The sequence below is a fragment of the Globicephala melas genome, chromosome 19 (assembly GCF_963455315.2).
Source record: "Globicephala melas chromosome 19, mGloMel1.2, whole genome shotgun sequence".
In the NCBI taxonomy this organism is placed as follows: Eukaryota; Metazoa; Chordata; class Mammalia; order Artiodactyla; family Delphinidae; genus Globicephala; species Globicephala melas.
The window spans coordinates 54,269,614-54,285,214 of record NC_083332.1 but is presented as its reverse complement, the minus strand read 5'-3'; the positions used below and the strand labels follow the sequence as shown (position 1 = coordinate 54,285,214).

General features: G+C 45.4%; 1 protein-coding gene across 4 annotated transcripts in view; it reads left to right on the top strand.

Moving 5' to 3' along the window:
• Positions 1–15,601, top strand: part of MAF (MAF bZIP transcription factor) — a 371,554-nt gene that overhangs the window by 17,619 nt on the left and 338,334 nt on the right. The gene's annotated exons all lie outside the window — the stretch shown is intronic.

Here is a 15,601-nt window from a genome sequence, read left to right as displayed (position 1 = left end):
ATGTCTTCCTTTCTGTGGACACCGGCCCACTAGTGAGCAGATTTAATCAATTAATTATAGCAGAGCAGGTACAGGGCAGGCGGCTCAATGAACTCACATTATTTCCAGTCAACGTTAGAATGCTATCAAAGGGGCTGCCGTAAAGAAAGGAACATTATGCATTTGGGAGCATTTGGGGGTGGGGGGAAGGAAGAAGGAATTTTTGCACGAGTATAGCACTCGTTATTTAAAACAAAATGATGCTTCTGTAAAGAGCTTTCGTTCTAAAAGCACACATTCAGTCACCTGCCAAAATCTCAGATTTATTGCTGCCGTTCACAGATGCCAATGTTGAAACTCTCCTCGCCTGCCGCTTGCTGAGTCTTTCATTTCCTCGATCCAAAAATTACTGTAAAGTTGTTTAGTGTCTGCCTTTTTTTTTTTTTTTTGCTTTTCCTGGCACCTAATGAAATTATCAGCAATAAATGAGCTATACAGAAGGGTTGGGTTTGCTTTTATTTATTTATTTTTTTTGGTCTTTTTTTTTTTTTTGCCAGTATTTGGAAAATGCTGGGACAAGGGTAAGCCGGTGGGAATATTCGGACTGCCTCCCTTTCCAGCGTCTACAGGAAATAAAGCTATTAGCATTTATATAATTTCAGATGGGAACTAATACTGAGGGTGGGAGGGGTGGAGGAAGTTTCAGGTGTTGAGTGGGAAACAACACAGCCCTGACCTCCAGTATAAACTGCTGGAAGATATTACCACCTAATTAACAAACCAGGGGCGCATCCTACATCTTCATCCCTGGTGAGGTGAAAATGACAAAAAAGAGAGGAAGGGAGTTTGTTTCTTGCCATTCCCTCAGCAAGCAATCATCCTCTAATGACGGGTCATCCACATGGAGCAAGTGACGATTTCTTTTTAGTCCTTTGAGTCTATAGAAAAGCACAGTAACTTCATTTGCTGGCAGGTAGGCAGTAGAGGTGAGAATTGAATTGATCTGAAATTGACCCTGCGGTCACGCCTCCTTTAAATTGGGTTCTTCAGACAAAGTTTCTTTTCTTCTTCCTGGGCTCCTGCCAGCAGCCAAGCTGAGTCTTGAGTGGGGTGGGGTCGAGGTGCAATTATTTAAAGGGATTCTGACCCCAGGGTTGAACCCCCAACGCAAAGTTCCTCAGGATGGAGACCTTTTGTTACAGATGGTGCTTAATTAAAGGGCTTGAGTCCACCGCGATGGTGTGCCTCTGGTTTGCTTATATTTTAGAATGAGGTTCATTCCTGATGTACAAGAAATGGCGGAGGAAGCATCTCTTACTGGGCTGAAAGTTTTGAACGGAGAATAGAATTTTCTGTTTCCTCTTAAATTTCTCTTCCTTATTTAACCGCCCCCCCCCACCCCGCCTCTTTCTGATGGAGCCATTAAAGGCCTTTCAATAAATCTTAGGGTGCACACGATACCTTTGACAGTGTTGGAAATCCTGCCTTGCTTTTCAGATGGCCAGGAGAGCCTGCTGGACAGGAGGCCTGGCCTCTCTCACCTCCCAGCGGCGAGGGTCGCCAAGAGAGATCAGAAATTCCTTGACTCATTTTGACCTTTTGGACCTCAGCTGAGAACCGCGGTCTCATTCTTTGCTCCAGTGGTTAGTGCCTCCTGGTAGTTCTGTCCTGATGCTCCATGGCTGTTTTGTTCATGTGATAGTCAGTTTTCCCAGCCATTTTCTTTTCTTTTCTTTTTCTTCTTCTCTTTTTCTCCTTTTAAAGCCCGGAAGCATTTCCTCACCACTGCGTAGTAGAAGGAAGGTGCACGTGCTTTAACAGGCGTGTTTGGAGATGTGAGCCCGAGTTCCCCCGTGCAGGGAAGGAGCCACAGTTTGGTATGAGGACAGGATTTCTGTAGACCTCGGGGCTGCCCCGCGGCCCAGGGCGGAGGGCCCCCAGCTGCGGTCCTCTCGGCTCCGGCAGCCTCTGGAGACTCAGCACGCATGCGCATGCGAGACACCTTTCCCAGGAAGCCTGGCTTTCCCCCCGTGCTCGGCGCTCTCCCGATCTAGTGGAGCCTCTGGAACCAGAACTCGCTGCTTTCAGCGTGTTCCCCAGCTTAGTTCTTGGTGATAAAACTGTTGGTAAAAATGCGAGGCGTTCAAAACACTCTAGTCTCCACGGGGAACCTGGTTAATTAGAATGTTACCTCTGTTGGCTCTGATGTTTGCTCACTTTGTAGCGTCCTGACAAGCCCTCGTGCGTGTAAAACGCCCGAAGGTCAGTGGAACAAAATAGCACGTGACTCGTGCGGTAAGCCCTCCCTACACGTTTGTGGGCGGATAATAGGCCCAGCTCCCAAACTCAGCTGAGAGGACTTGAGTTGGAGTGTGTTTGGGCCTTGCAGTCTGGTTCCTGCCCCGGAGCAGAGGGTTCCCTTGTCCGTCAGAGCTTGGAGCTTTCATGGCAGCGCGGAGACAGTCGCTCGGCTCCGGAGAGGAAAAAAAAAAAAGTAAGGAAGGATTTCGTTTTATTCTTTTCGAGCCCGCTGATATTAGTAATGAAAACTTTTCCATCCTTGTTGCTGAGAAATTTGTGTTTTTTAAGGCATTGGTGGGGATGTGATGGCGAGGGATGGGGGGTGAGGTATTAGATCCAGCAAGATGTTTCTGTCTGTCTTTACTCAGCGTCTTACAGTGTTCTTCAGATTCTGCGTCCTCTCCAGCATCCTTTCCTAATACAATAAAAAGAAGGCCCTTTCCCATGTTTGCCACGGTTAACTTATCAGATGTTTCACTTTAGGAAAGATGGGATCCGAGTGTGTGATTTCATTGTAAATTCATCAGGTGTCTCTTGCCAAGCTATTGAGGACGCAGTTATTCTGAGAAGCCATCTTTTACTATTTCTTTAAAATGTAATTAAGATCAGGCCACTGCCTGGTTTCAACTGGACGGTTCCCCCGCCCCCTTTTTTCTTTCTTTCTTCTTATTTTTATTTCTTTTTTTTCTTTTTGGCTATTGCAAGCTGCAGTAAAGTGACCTGTAATTTATAATCAGAGTTTGGTATCGTTAAACTGTAAAATCTGACTTTGGGGTTTTGCTCATAAAATAAATAATTGAAAAAATATAGCAATGAGGCTTGTACAGTGGAGGCAACGTCAGTACATGTGTATCTGTGTATCTGAATATACGTGTATGTATTTTTTTTTGCTGGAGGCTCTTAAGCTAGCCCTGAAAAAGCGTCTTAGAAAACTGTGACTGTCAACATCCAAGTAGGAGGATTCCCTGATAAGAATATAAGCACATTTTCTTTAATGAACTTTGAATTCGTTTTGTAAACTCCCTTCGTCATTCACGTTATTTTCTAAGGTGTATTATTTCGGCACTAAGTCAGCATATACACGCTCGAATTCTCTGTCTATAGGCTATAGCGCGCCTTAGCTAGAAGGACTTTTTTTTTCCTTTTCTTCTAACAAGGATGCTCATTTAGAAAGAAATGTTTATGTGAAGTGCTTGTCAGTTGGCATTTTTACTGGGTTGCTAACCCAAAGGTAAAATATAAAGCCATGTCTTTTCCTCACTGGTTTGTTGGCTTGTTGTTACTGGAAGGGTCCCTCCGTTGTTAGCTTGATAAATAATTTTCCTAGGGAGACTCTGCTGTATTTTTATGCTTGCTGTCTGTTTTCTGCTGGCTGCAAATAAATTTCTGTACTCAGAGGGCACTAAAACTCCAAACACATGGTATTTTCCCATTTTGCTGCTGGTCGCCTGAAATATTTATTCCATCTCATGTTTTTAATTAATTTTTTAAAGGAAAAAATAATTTGTGATTAACAGCAAACAAAAATTAGCCCTTTATTTCTCTGGACCATTGGGTTTGAACCTGGAAGTGTAGGTTGTTTTTGGAAGGCTTTGCGTGTCAAACCCTGTTTCATATTTGTCACATTGAAGACAAGAGTTATTCATTTGGGGGAGTCCTGAAATTTTCTCATTATAGATTTCCTTCTCTGCCTTTCTAGCTGTACGTATTAAGCTGTTAATATGAGAAATGAAGAGGGGTATAGAATTCTGCCTAGAAACAAGACACTACACAAATTCTTTACATTTGAAAAATGATATATTGTGTGAAAATGGAGATGAAATTGATCATAGGTATCAATATAGCTGTCAGCATCCCCCTGGCTCTCAGGCCTTGAGACTTGGGGTTCACTCCTGAGGAGAGATTGGTGTGGGTCAGTCATTGGGGCAAAATGGGAGGTTCCCTGGCACAAACCTAAACAAACACACCCGAAAACATTCCAGTAAAATAAAATACAATCCTAAAATAAAATAAATGAACATATTCTATAAATTACAAACACAGTGAACACAACACATAGTAGGGGTACAAATAATATGTTTAATGAAGGAAGGATATTTATGCATGTTGGCAAAAACAAGTGATCATTTTAAATCATTGCCAGATTATCGCATTAATTGAAATATGATTTTTTCAAAGCAGATCTTCTACTTGCGGTTTGCTCATTAGCGGTGTCTTATTTTCTGAAACTGGAACATATTTTTACAAAGGTACCAGAGACATACATTTGAAGCTAGAATGCCAGCTCACAAAACCAAGATGTTGAGACTGAGTCACAGGTTTTCTGGAGTTCAGCTTCTGCAAAGATCAGCAAAAGGAAGAGGAGAATGTAGAAGAAGGGGCAGTAGACATACATATTGATTATTAAAACGTGTATGTATCTTATCAAACGTGTACACAGTTTATTTTCCTCTCCCACTTCTCAGGGATTTCAGAAATGAGCTAGGCTTCAAGCGGATGACTTGTTTTTCCCCTCTAACTCTGCAGTTGTGGAGACTATGAGAATCAGATTTTTTAAATATTTAACGCAGAGTTGATAGTCACCATTTCTTCCGGTTACTTTGGGGTGGTACCGGTTAGTCAGGAGTTAGAGAAAACTTCCATGGAGTTGAAGACCATGATATTCCACCCAGCCCTGCCCTTTGGAGGTCATCCAAAGCCTCACGGGCGATGCTGACGACAGCTACCATTCATTGAGCATCTCCTGGTAGCCAGGACCTATGCCACCTTTGATCCTCACAAGCAGAGGGGGCAGATACTTTAATCCCTTTTATAGAGATGCAGAAACTCAGGCACAAAGCAGTTCAGGTAGGATTTGACCTTACACCACAGTCATGCAGATTTTCTAGCTAGACACCATGCCACCCCTGCCTCAGCCAGCTCATTCCCTCCTTCCCAGTTAAAGAACTCAGTGTTTAACCTCAGCACATGTGTGGGCTCAGCTGCCCTCCCCTCCCCGGTGTTCTTTTTCTGAGTGGGGTTGAGTGACGCCTAGAAGAAAATGCATTATAATCTCAGAAGGATCTAGAAGATCGGGGCTAGTACTTCTCATGAGCTTGACCCTGAGGACCCCTCTGGCTCTAAAAGCAAACGATTCTGTGGTTTGGGTTGTGGTAGGTAATGGAGCAGCCTTTATTCAGAGATAAAGATTGTCATTTCAAGAGCATTTAAAAAATAATAGATGGTACATTTCCTTAATACCCTGTAATGTGTAAAGTGTCAGGTGCACAACTGACACTCAGGAAATTGCTGGATAGTGAAGATAAATTAGCGTTAAAGCACTCCACTGAAAGGCCCATTTAATAAAAAGTTGTCAGCAAAACCCGTAGTCCCATGAAAAAGAGCACACACTTTCTGCCTCTGTGAAATAGGGGTAGTCCCTCAAAGGCTTCTGCAAAGGATTAAATACGATATGTGTGGAAAGCGCCTGGCACAGAGTAAACATCCTGCCATACTTGGCCCTGATCGGTATTATGTGGAATAAAACTTTGACCTTGACGCTGTGCAAGCTCTGATTTGTTTTAGAATAACTTTGTGGTTATGTTATTGGATATCTTCCCTCTGCTTTAAAATAAGCGTTGTCACAATTGGAAAATGGGGAAGAACCTAGAACAGTAGTTTATTATCTGCCTTCCCCTCAAAAACTACCATCACCCCTAAAAAAATTTTTTTAAAGGTGTACTTGGGAAGTTCTGCGGTCAAATAATTTAGGGAAATCATGGATTAGACCAAGTTAAACATTTAATTTTGCTATCCTCCATCTCGGAGCCTTTATATGCTAATATGTATTGTGACCCTCCATAGGGAAGGACCAACGTGGGTAGCACACAACATCTTCCCAACTTATTTGAATATGGAACCTGTTTTCTAATCAGCCATCTTGTGGAAGTAACAGTAGGGCAGTTTTGAAAAATGGTTGACTAGGTAAAGAAGTTCTGACTTAATTATTCTATTTAGTACCAAAGGACCCCTTTACTAATTTCCTCCTGTGAAGCCCATGTTCTCAAGGATTCATTTGTAATTCTGTGTGTTTGTTTTATTAATCAGAGCCCCCTCCATAAAAGCTCTAGGGCTGGGCTTCCCTGGTGGCGCAGTGGTTGAGAGTCCGCCTGCCGATGCAGGGGACACGGGTTCTGCCCTGATCCGGGAAGATCCCACACGCTGTGGAGCGGCTGGGCCCGTGAGCCATGGCCGCTGAGCCTGCGCATCCGGAGCCTGTGCTCCGCAACGGGAGAGGCCACAACAGTGAGAGGCCCGCATACCGCAAAAAACAAAAACAAAAACAAAGCTCTAGGGCTTCTGATCAGCAAGAGATGTGGTATAATTCCATTGATGTATATTCAATCAAAAGCAAAGAAAACCTGATCATGGGGTTATCCTGTAGGTCTTTACGATGATAGCAGTGGTTCATGGGTGCCATTACTGCCTTCACAGGCTCCCTGTGGGCTTTTAGGATGCCGGTTTGGGATCCTCTGCTCTGATTAAAAACCCAGGATCACTGTCAAATTCGAACTACTCTTTGTGATTGGATGAGCCTTCCAAGGGACTCTGAGGTCTTGGCAGGAGCCTGTCAATTTCTTAGAATCTTGGACATAAAAACTGCCTTCAGGTTTCTGTTCCTTTATTGTAAGGATACAGGTGTACATTAAAGGCATGAAATGCAAGATGGAAGGTGGGCAGTGTTGGCGATGGGGGCTCATTCTCTCTGTTCCTCTTCCCTCCCTTTTCTCTGTCTGCACATCTGCTTCATTCTCCCTACAGGAAGCAGGCAGGCCTTCTTGCTTTGAAGTACCCCTGATTCCCACCCTCACCCCTACACATCCCCAGCAGAGGTTGGTTAGCAGCTCTGCTGTCCTGTTCAGAGGAGATAGCTGATAGGTTCACCTTGGTGAGGTTTATCTTTTGTCCAGTGAGCACTGGCTAGGGGTGGGTCTTTATGGCCAGCTGCTGCCTAATCACATTTGCTGAGAATGGAGTTCTGCAGGGACTGGGAGATGGGGGAGATGGGCGTTTCCCAACGTGGGGGAGGGAAACTGGTACCCAAGAGTCACGCACACCTCTTAAGAAGATAGGAATGAATAGAATTAGGCCATGAACAGTTCTCTGAACCGAGACTGGATCATCAACCTTGGATAAACCCATGGGGCTTTTAAAAATGTTGATGCCTTGCACCAGACCAATTAAAGCAGAACCTCCACAGGCTGGTGGGGCTCAGGCATCAGTATTTTTTAAAAAAAAATTAATTCCCAGTGATTCTAATGCACAACCATGATTGAGAACTCCTAGTAGAAGTGTCCAGAGACACAGCTGTGGAAACCCAGAAAGTGAAGAAGCTGCTGGTGAATTTCCCATCTTTTATTGTATTGTCTTACAAGTCAGCATTTTTCAGGTCCAGTTTAAAATTAAAAGGGATGAACAATGGCTTTGTGTTTTTCCTGCTTCCTCAGGCCTTCCTAGTGCTCCATTAACATCAACTCTGTTTTTTATAAGGAGGGCTCAGGCATTCAGATAAGGCACACAGGGAAAGAGAATCTGAGTTGATGTCCAGAAGCCCCATTTTTTACACCTACCTTGGCCACTAAACAGCCTTGTGACCTGGGCAGGCCACATTCCCTGGATTACCCTGCTGGACTTGATTCTTGTGTTTTGGGAAATGGATCAGCTGAGCTCGAATCAGAGGCCTTCTATGAGTCTACACAGGTCAGCTAAGGGACCAGTTTGTCAGGGATTCAGCACGTGAACCAAGAGAGATACTGAGCATTTTGAGCCGGCACAATGGCTGATCTTAAACATGGAATGGTGGTGTAAAAAATTCTGCGTGGAAAAGAAAAGAACGTATTTGGTTGTCAAGTTACAAAGATAGACATCGTGCAAATTCTTTGCACGTACTTTGGCAGTTACCAGTGAGATATTTGTGTTACTGGTCGTCATAACCGGCAGGCACTTAGTCAATGGGTGATCGGGGTGGTGGTAGAAACAGGACCGAGGAAAATGCCTCTGGTTAGAGTTAACCAAGATGTGTGATCACGCACTGTCAGGCACATTGAATCTCCACCAAAGCATAGCATTAAAACACACAGAAATGGGCCCGCTCTGGAGGCACTCTTTACCTTGTAAGGCAGTTACCTTTTAAGTTTCTCATCTTCTCTTAGGCTCTAAACTCTGTGAGCCTGGAGTACGTGCCTCATTTATTTTTGTACCCAGCACAGCCCTCTCCCGGGGAGCAGCACGGGGCATCTTTGTCTCAGATCCTCCTGGGAAAGTGGCAGAGTGTACCTGAATGAGGCGCTCAAACAAACAAACAGGGAACAAGAGCCTGGTAAGAATTCCTTAAATGATGAAGATGACATCTTTGCAGTCTGTCACAATGAGAGGGTGTTCTCTTAAACCTCTCCCAGCTTTTCCACAAACCCATATCCCGACATTTCCTTGACACTTCTGTGGGCTGAGCCTCCTTTCCTGGACAGCTTGTTAAATATGGTCTACACCGGACCTATTTCTCAACGTCCTCTTTTGGAGAGCTATTGGAAGATAGACGCTTTTGCAGTGGCTGGTTGGGCCTCAAAGTTGTTATGCTTTATTTTAAGATTTTATTCAACGAACACTTGTTTTGCACCTGCTGTACACTAGAATATGGATTTGGTGCTGAAGGATTCAGGAACAAATAGGGCACAGTTCTTGCTCTAGAGGTTTATTATTGATGCAGACAGACAATTGAAAACTGTACATGCTGGTCCTATTTGATAAACGCTTCCCCAAAGCTGTGGGGTTTGTGAAAAGGAGGAGGGTGGCTGTTTTGTGAACATCCTATGTGAAGGCAAAAGCTACGAAAGTAGCAAAAAAAAACTAGTGTTTTTTTTTTTTTTTAACTTAGGATAGGGAAGATCTTCCTTAGCCTGACGCAAAACCCAGATGCTGTACAGCAACGGACTGATAAATCTGACTACATAAGCATTTGAAACCTACGCATAGGAAAAATGCCATGAACAAAATCAAAAGACGAATAAGTCGGGAAAATCGCAACCCACAAGATGGACAAAGACCCAATTTCCTTAATATGAAGAGTTCCTTTAAATTCATAAGAAAGAAAGTAAACAACCTGATAGGAAAATGGGCCGCTTTTAGAAAAAATAAATACAGATGACCAATAATCTTCTGAAACTATGTTCATCTCACTCGTAACCAAATAATAATAATAATCCCTTTGGGCTGGAATCTGGGGCCATGGGCAGTCTCATACACTATTGTGAGCCTGTACATTGGACAACATCTTAGGGGGCTAATTTTTGTAATATCTAATAGCACAGAACATTCACAGACCAAATACCCTCTTCTACGCGTTTTGTGCTCTGGGATCTTAATTCAACACAGCAGTGCGGGCAGAGCTGGAATAAACTGTGTGTTTCTGTATGTGAGCTGGGGAGGAAGGATTGTCCTGGGCGTGGACCAAGACGGGTAAACAGGGTTCCGATGGAGAAGAAATTGCAAGGTCAGACCAAAGAGGGCATGGAAACAGAAGACAAAAGGAGAGAGAGGAATGAAGTAGTGTGGCTGGTGCCCTGAGGGTTGGCGTGTTTCCTTTCTCTGGCCACTTGTGCCCAGCACTCGTTTTGACACATGTAAAACCATTCAGGTGTGACCCTTTCTCTTGATTAATCCATCTTACTCCATGCTCCCCACCAGATAAAAGACACCTGTGTAGCAATGCGTCAACGGAGCCCTGTTCCCGGAGCCCTGGCAGCCGTCCCTCTCTTCTAGCCCTTTTCTGTGTCATCTGCATTGTCCCAGCCAAAAGTGTTAGCAAGAAGAGAGGGAGGGGCATTTTTCAAAGAACTACGTGGGGATTTGGTCACGTGTCCGTCGTTAACATCAATCGCAGATGCAGGGCAGAAGTGCCTGGTAAGTTCCTACACGCGCCTCTTTGACAAAGGTCCCCCCTGGCGTGGCTCCCAGGCTCCCCTCCACCGATCCAGGATTTGGGGCCTTTGAAGTCGGTTGTGGACGTTTCACTGCTTTCTTTGACTCCAGCAAATTGCTCCAAAATGCTACAAATGTGAAAAAGTGGAAGGGAGTTTTAGCAGCAGCTTAGAGGTGCAATCCCCTTAAGCCATTGACCGAAAAATGTGTTTCTTCTTTCAGTTTTTAATTTGGGAGTTATATGTTAAAATACAGCAATGCCGTTGCAGTCTTCTCTTAGGAAGAGAAAAATGAAGAGTGAGTTGGGTACCAGGTGGTGAGTAAAGGGGTAGATTTTGCAGCCCTCGTTCTTTGAACTTGTCGCAGGGGCCAAGATGCCTGCAGAGAAATTGTGTAAAACAGATTTTGTCTAATGTGGTTGCAAAGCGTTTCCAACAAGGGGGCAAGCGTTTCCAAGGTGAACCTGGATTTGACTGGGTGTCAAGGCAGGTTTCCTATGCTGAGCCAGGAAATCCTGCAGACGCGTCCTGCAGGAACCCAGGAAAGGACAGAATAGGGAGATTTCAACCCACCGGTCTAGGGACAGGGGTTACTGGTGTGCTTAAAATTTTGCGTTTAGAGTGCTCCTTTTGCGGGGAAGGTACTTGGCCTTGGGTGCATTTTCTGAAAATTTCTCCAAAGTTATTTTATTCCCGTAGTATGCTAGCACTGTAATAAATCAGAAAAATATATGGGGTCGGGGGACGTCCACTAGAAGGACCCCAGGCTTCAGCCACCACCTACGTACATTTCAGGATTTGGCACAAACCAGACGTTTTTCAAACTCATTTTGTTTTGTTTCGGCAGAGGAAGCATTTATTTGTAAAATGACAGGTTATGTGAGATCACTGGGTAAAAGAGAAATGAGACACTTATGGGGGTAGAGCTGATCCTCCAAGTTCTGGACCCTTCTCTCTCTACCCCCTAGGGCTCCAGGATGTCTGCAGCCCACTTTGAATACCTTTGGGGAGTCCTTCTCTAAGGGAATGCCAGCTCAGCAGGCTTCGATGTAACAAAGGACCGCTTTCCCTCACTGGAGACACTGAGAGATTGCTCGGGGTGTTACAGACCTCAGTGCCAGACCTTTCCAGCTTTATGACTTTGGGAAAGTCTCTTCCCTTCTAAGTGGGCATGATAGAACCAGCCTCCTGGAATTTCTCCACGGGTTAAATGAACAAGTCACAGCAGCGTCTACTAAGTGTGATGCCAGCAGGCTGTGGTCCCCACTCAGGCGGCAGCAGAAGTGACCAGTGATAACTGTGTCTCCTTTGCCTCAAAAATGTTCAGGATCCTTCTCCCCAGGATTCAAAGCAACCTCAGAGTCTAGTTGGTCAAAGTTGACTGCTTCCTCCTTTTTATTTTCCTTTTACCACTTTCTCTGCCTGTGATGGGTCCCTCTGCAAGACCCTTTTTCCCCTTTTACCGCTCTGGACTCTGATCCAGGACCCAAGTCTTTCATTCCTTTCACTCAACATTTAGCACAGGGGATCGAACGGAGCATACTCCCAGTAGATGTTTGCTGGATTGACTGTCGTTGGTGAGCTAGCACCGCCCACTCCTGCGGGCTCCCGAGAGCCAGTTGTATGCGTCTCTTTCAATTCCACGTTCAGTGATTTCACGTCGCGGTAGCATGAAATCGGCTGTGGTGGGAATATTTGCAGCACGGAATGCAAGTGCTAATAAAATCGAGCCCCTTTCTCTGGCCTCCATCCTCTGCCAAAGAACCAGTTGTTAAACATTTAGCAGCACACCGCTGCATGAGATGCCCAGATGGAAAAAAAAAAATGGAAATGGAACAGAGCAGGATGGAATCTATCAAATGCATCACGGACATTGCTGCTCTGATGGTAGCACAAAAGAAGCAGAGAAGGGGTGATTATTGTAGACTGGAGGCATCAAAGAAAGAACTTAAAGGATGGAGAGTTATGGGCATCTAGGAAAAAGTGGTCAGATGTTCCAGGCTCTGGGGAACAGGATGGGAGAGGACATGGCCAGGTTAATAAGGGAGTGACTTTGGACTTTGCAAAGGATGGTGAGGAGATGGGCTTGCCCAGGGCGGAGGAGGGGTAGGTGAATAGTAGAACTAAAGGCAATGGCTGGAGGAAGGGATTGGGACCTTGGAGGATGCTTAGGTACTGTTAAAGGAGAAGTTGAATTCCATTTCCTCCTGCAGCAGTGATTCTGTTACCTTGTAGATACGTCTGACTTAATGCAAAGCATTCACCTGCCAATTTTCGTGGCCTCCTTCACCTCTTGAGCTGGTGCAGAGTCCAACTAAATGCCTTCCAAAACGTTTTGAGATTTAGGTAAATCGATGAAAGAGGGATCCAAAAAGAGGGTCAGTGACAGGAGCTGGGCCGTGTGGGGCTGTGGCTTGAGGCTGAGAGTGGGGAATCGCTACCCGGTTCTTGCCACTTCCGTCCAAGATTCGGGCGGATGGGTCAGGGGACCAACCTCAACTGTTCTTAATTTTAATGCTTGGACTTCGACCCATGCCTCCCTGAGAACCAGGGGCAGCTCCCTCGAGGTTGGTGGTTCTCAACCTCAGCTCCCCATGAGAATCGTCTGGAATACTTCCCAACCCGGATCAGTTAAATCGGAATCCTGAGGTGGTACCCGGGCATCAGTGTTGTTTGCAAAGAGCCCCAGGTGATGGTAGCGCACAGCCAAGGCTAAGACACACTGCTGTAAGGCACTGGGTCTCAAACTTCAGTGAGCACCAGATTACCTGAAGGACTTGTTAAAACTCTGATCGCTAGTAGACCCCATCCCTCGAATTTCTGATTCAGGCATTCTGGGGATGGGGCCTCAGAGTGTCCATTTCTAACAAGTTCCCAGGTGATGCTGTAATGGGGCCACATTTGAGAACCTCTGCCGTAAGGTAACTGAAACAGCATTTGGAAGACGATTACTGGGGGATTCAGGTAGACTGGGGTGCCATTTCCACCTCTGCAGTCCCACCTGCATGACCTCATTGTTTGTTTAAAGCAGGGATGATTTTGCTCCACAGGGGACATTTGGCAACACTTTTGGTTGTCACCACTTAGGGGACTGGATGCTACCGGCATCTGGTGGGTGGAGGGCAGGGATGCTGCGAAGCACCTTGCAGAGCACAGGGCAGCTCCCACGATAAAGCCTCATTCAGGTCCAAATGTCATTCGTTCTGACACTGGGAAACCCTGGTTTAAAATCTCTGAGCTTCTTTGGACTTCATAAATGAAACAGGAAAAGTCATACTTGTTATTCTAGGTTGTTGGTGAGAATAAATGACGTCCTACAGGTAAAGCACAGTAGGCAGTTGTACGTGGTGGTGGTTGTTATCCTCCCAGCTGAGTCACTTGGTGATGTACACTTGGTGGAAGGACCTGACCTCCATGGACCTGTTTTCTCATCTGTAAAATGGGCACAGTAATAGGTCCGAACCCCTGAAGGGTAGACGTGAAGATTAGAGATACTCTATGCAAAGTCCCTAGAAGCAGTCAATAAACATGATCCATTATTATGGCTTCCCGTTCTATCTTGACCCGGACCATGATTCTCTCCCTTGAAGAGTCTAAGATGCTGACCAACTCCTTCTCACTTTGTAGGTCCTGTTAGATAGGTGAGAAGTCAGCTAGTTTCCAGTTTGTCAGGACTCAGGAACAAGAGCGGGAATCGGGCAACCTCCTAACATTCCAGGCCAGATCGAAGACTCTCAAGCCAGATGGCGTTTCCAAAGTGCCCAGCTGTGTGCGGCTCATCAGAAAAACTGATGTTTCATTTTGGTTCCAGAAACTGTTTCCCAGCCTTGGTACAGATCTCCTTTAATGAGAATTTGGTGACGTGAAACGTTTGGAAAACAAAACGCCTCCGGGACCCACATCCCACAGGTAGACCAGTCTCAAGGCAGTAAGTGATTTAGGGTGCCCCTCCCCCACATCTTCCAGAGGGAGTATGAATTTGAACCCAGGTCTGCTTGACTCCCACGCCTGGTTTCTTGACCAGCCTTTGGCTCACGATGTAAGTTACAACAGGAACCCAGAAGACACCAGGGTCCACCAGGGGCCATCCACAGACACCTGGGCCTGCCAAGCCTCCTTTGCAGAGGGCCTCCTGCCCCCAGCCTCGGAGCTAAACTGTCCTTTCTCTAATCTTCATGCAAAATGGATTTTAGTAGCTGGATTTTATTGAGAAACTGACTCCCTCATCGCCCCACCCCCAGCATTGAAAAACATATTGTCTTCTTTACTGTAGTTCATTTTGCTTTCCGAGGTGATTAATGAATTAAAGATGCAGTGTATTTATTCTTTTGCCTGATTACCATTCTGTAATAAATCTAAGCTCCAGAGTCTGTCGATACGGGAAGGCCAACCTGCCTCTTTGGAAAATAAAGGTTTGTACATTAAGCTGAACTTCCAGCTCTCCGACGCAGGAGAAAATTCAGCTTTGAGAGGCTTAGAGAAGTAAGTGGGAAGCTCAAAGAGCTACTGGCCGCCAGCTAGAAGATCCCATTTCTGTGGATGCGAAGGCACTTTGCTGACACCTACCTGGACATGGGAAGGCCTGTTAACCTGTAGAGGGGATTTCTTTATTGGAAGTGCTGACTATCGGTCTCTTCTTGGAGGTAGCGGTAAGGAGGGATGTGACACCCACGAAGACCCCGTCCCAGACCCGCGAGATTTTATCATCAATGTAAAACGGTGCTCTCTCTGAATTTCTCTCATCTCCGGCTGGGTGGCCACGTTCTGAGCGTCATCTGACTGAGCACGTGGGAGTGAGGTTGCTGCTTCCCAGGGAGATCTTCTGGAGGGCAGGAGAGCACGGTGGCTGAGAGCGCTGCTGATGCAGACAGACAGGCCCTCCTCCGGCTCTGCCTTGTCCCTAAGTAGCTGAGTGACCCCTAGCAAATCTGGTTCCTCATCCATGCAGTGGGGGCGCTTCACCACCACCCCACCGCCGAGGGCTCTTGGGAGGTTGGTTGGCCCATAGCACCTGCAGGGAATGAGGCCATGCTTTGCCTTCTGAGGATCTGACCTCACGTAACCCCTAGCCAGTTTGACCTGTGCCAGGACAGGAAAGAAACAAACGAAACCAGGCTGGTAATGTCATTGGCCATTGCCTTTTATTTATTTATTCATTTATTTTAAAAAGAAAAAACACAAAATGAAAAGCCAGTGATTTATATAGGTTCATTTCTCAGCTGCCACTGATCAAACAGAATATATATGTTACATATTTTATATAAGATTTACATAATACTACTGTATTATGAAATGTATATATGTAAAATACATATATGATGAAAAATATATTCATATAGTTATTTCATTGTATATTTATATTCATA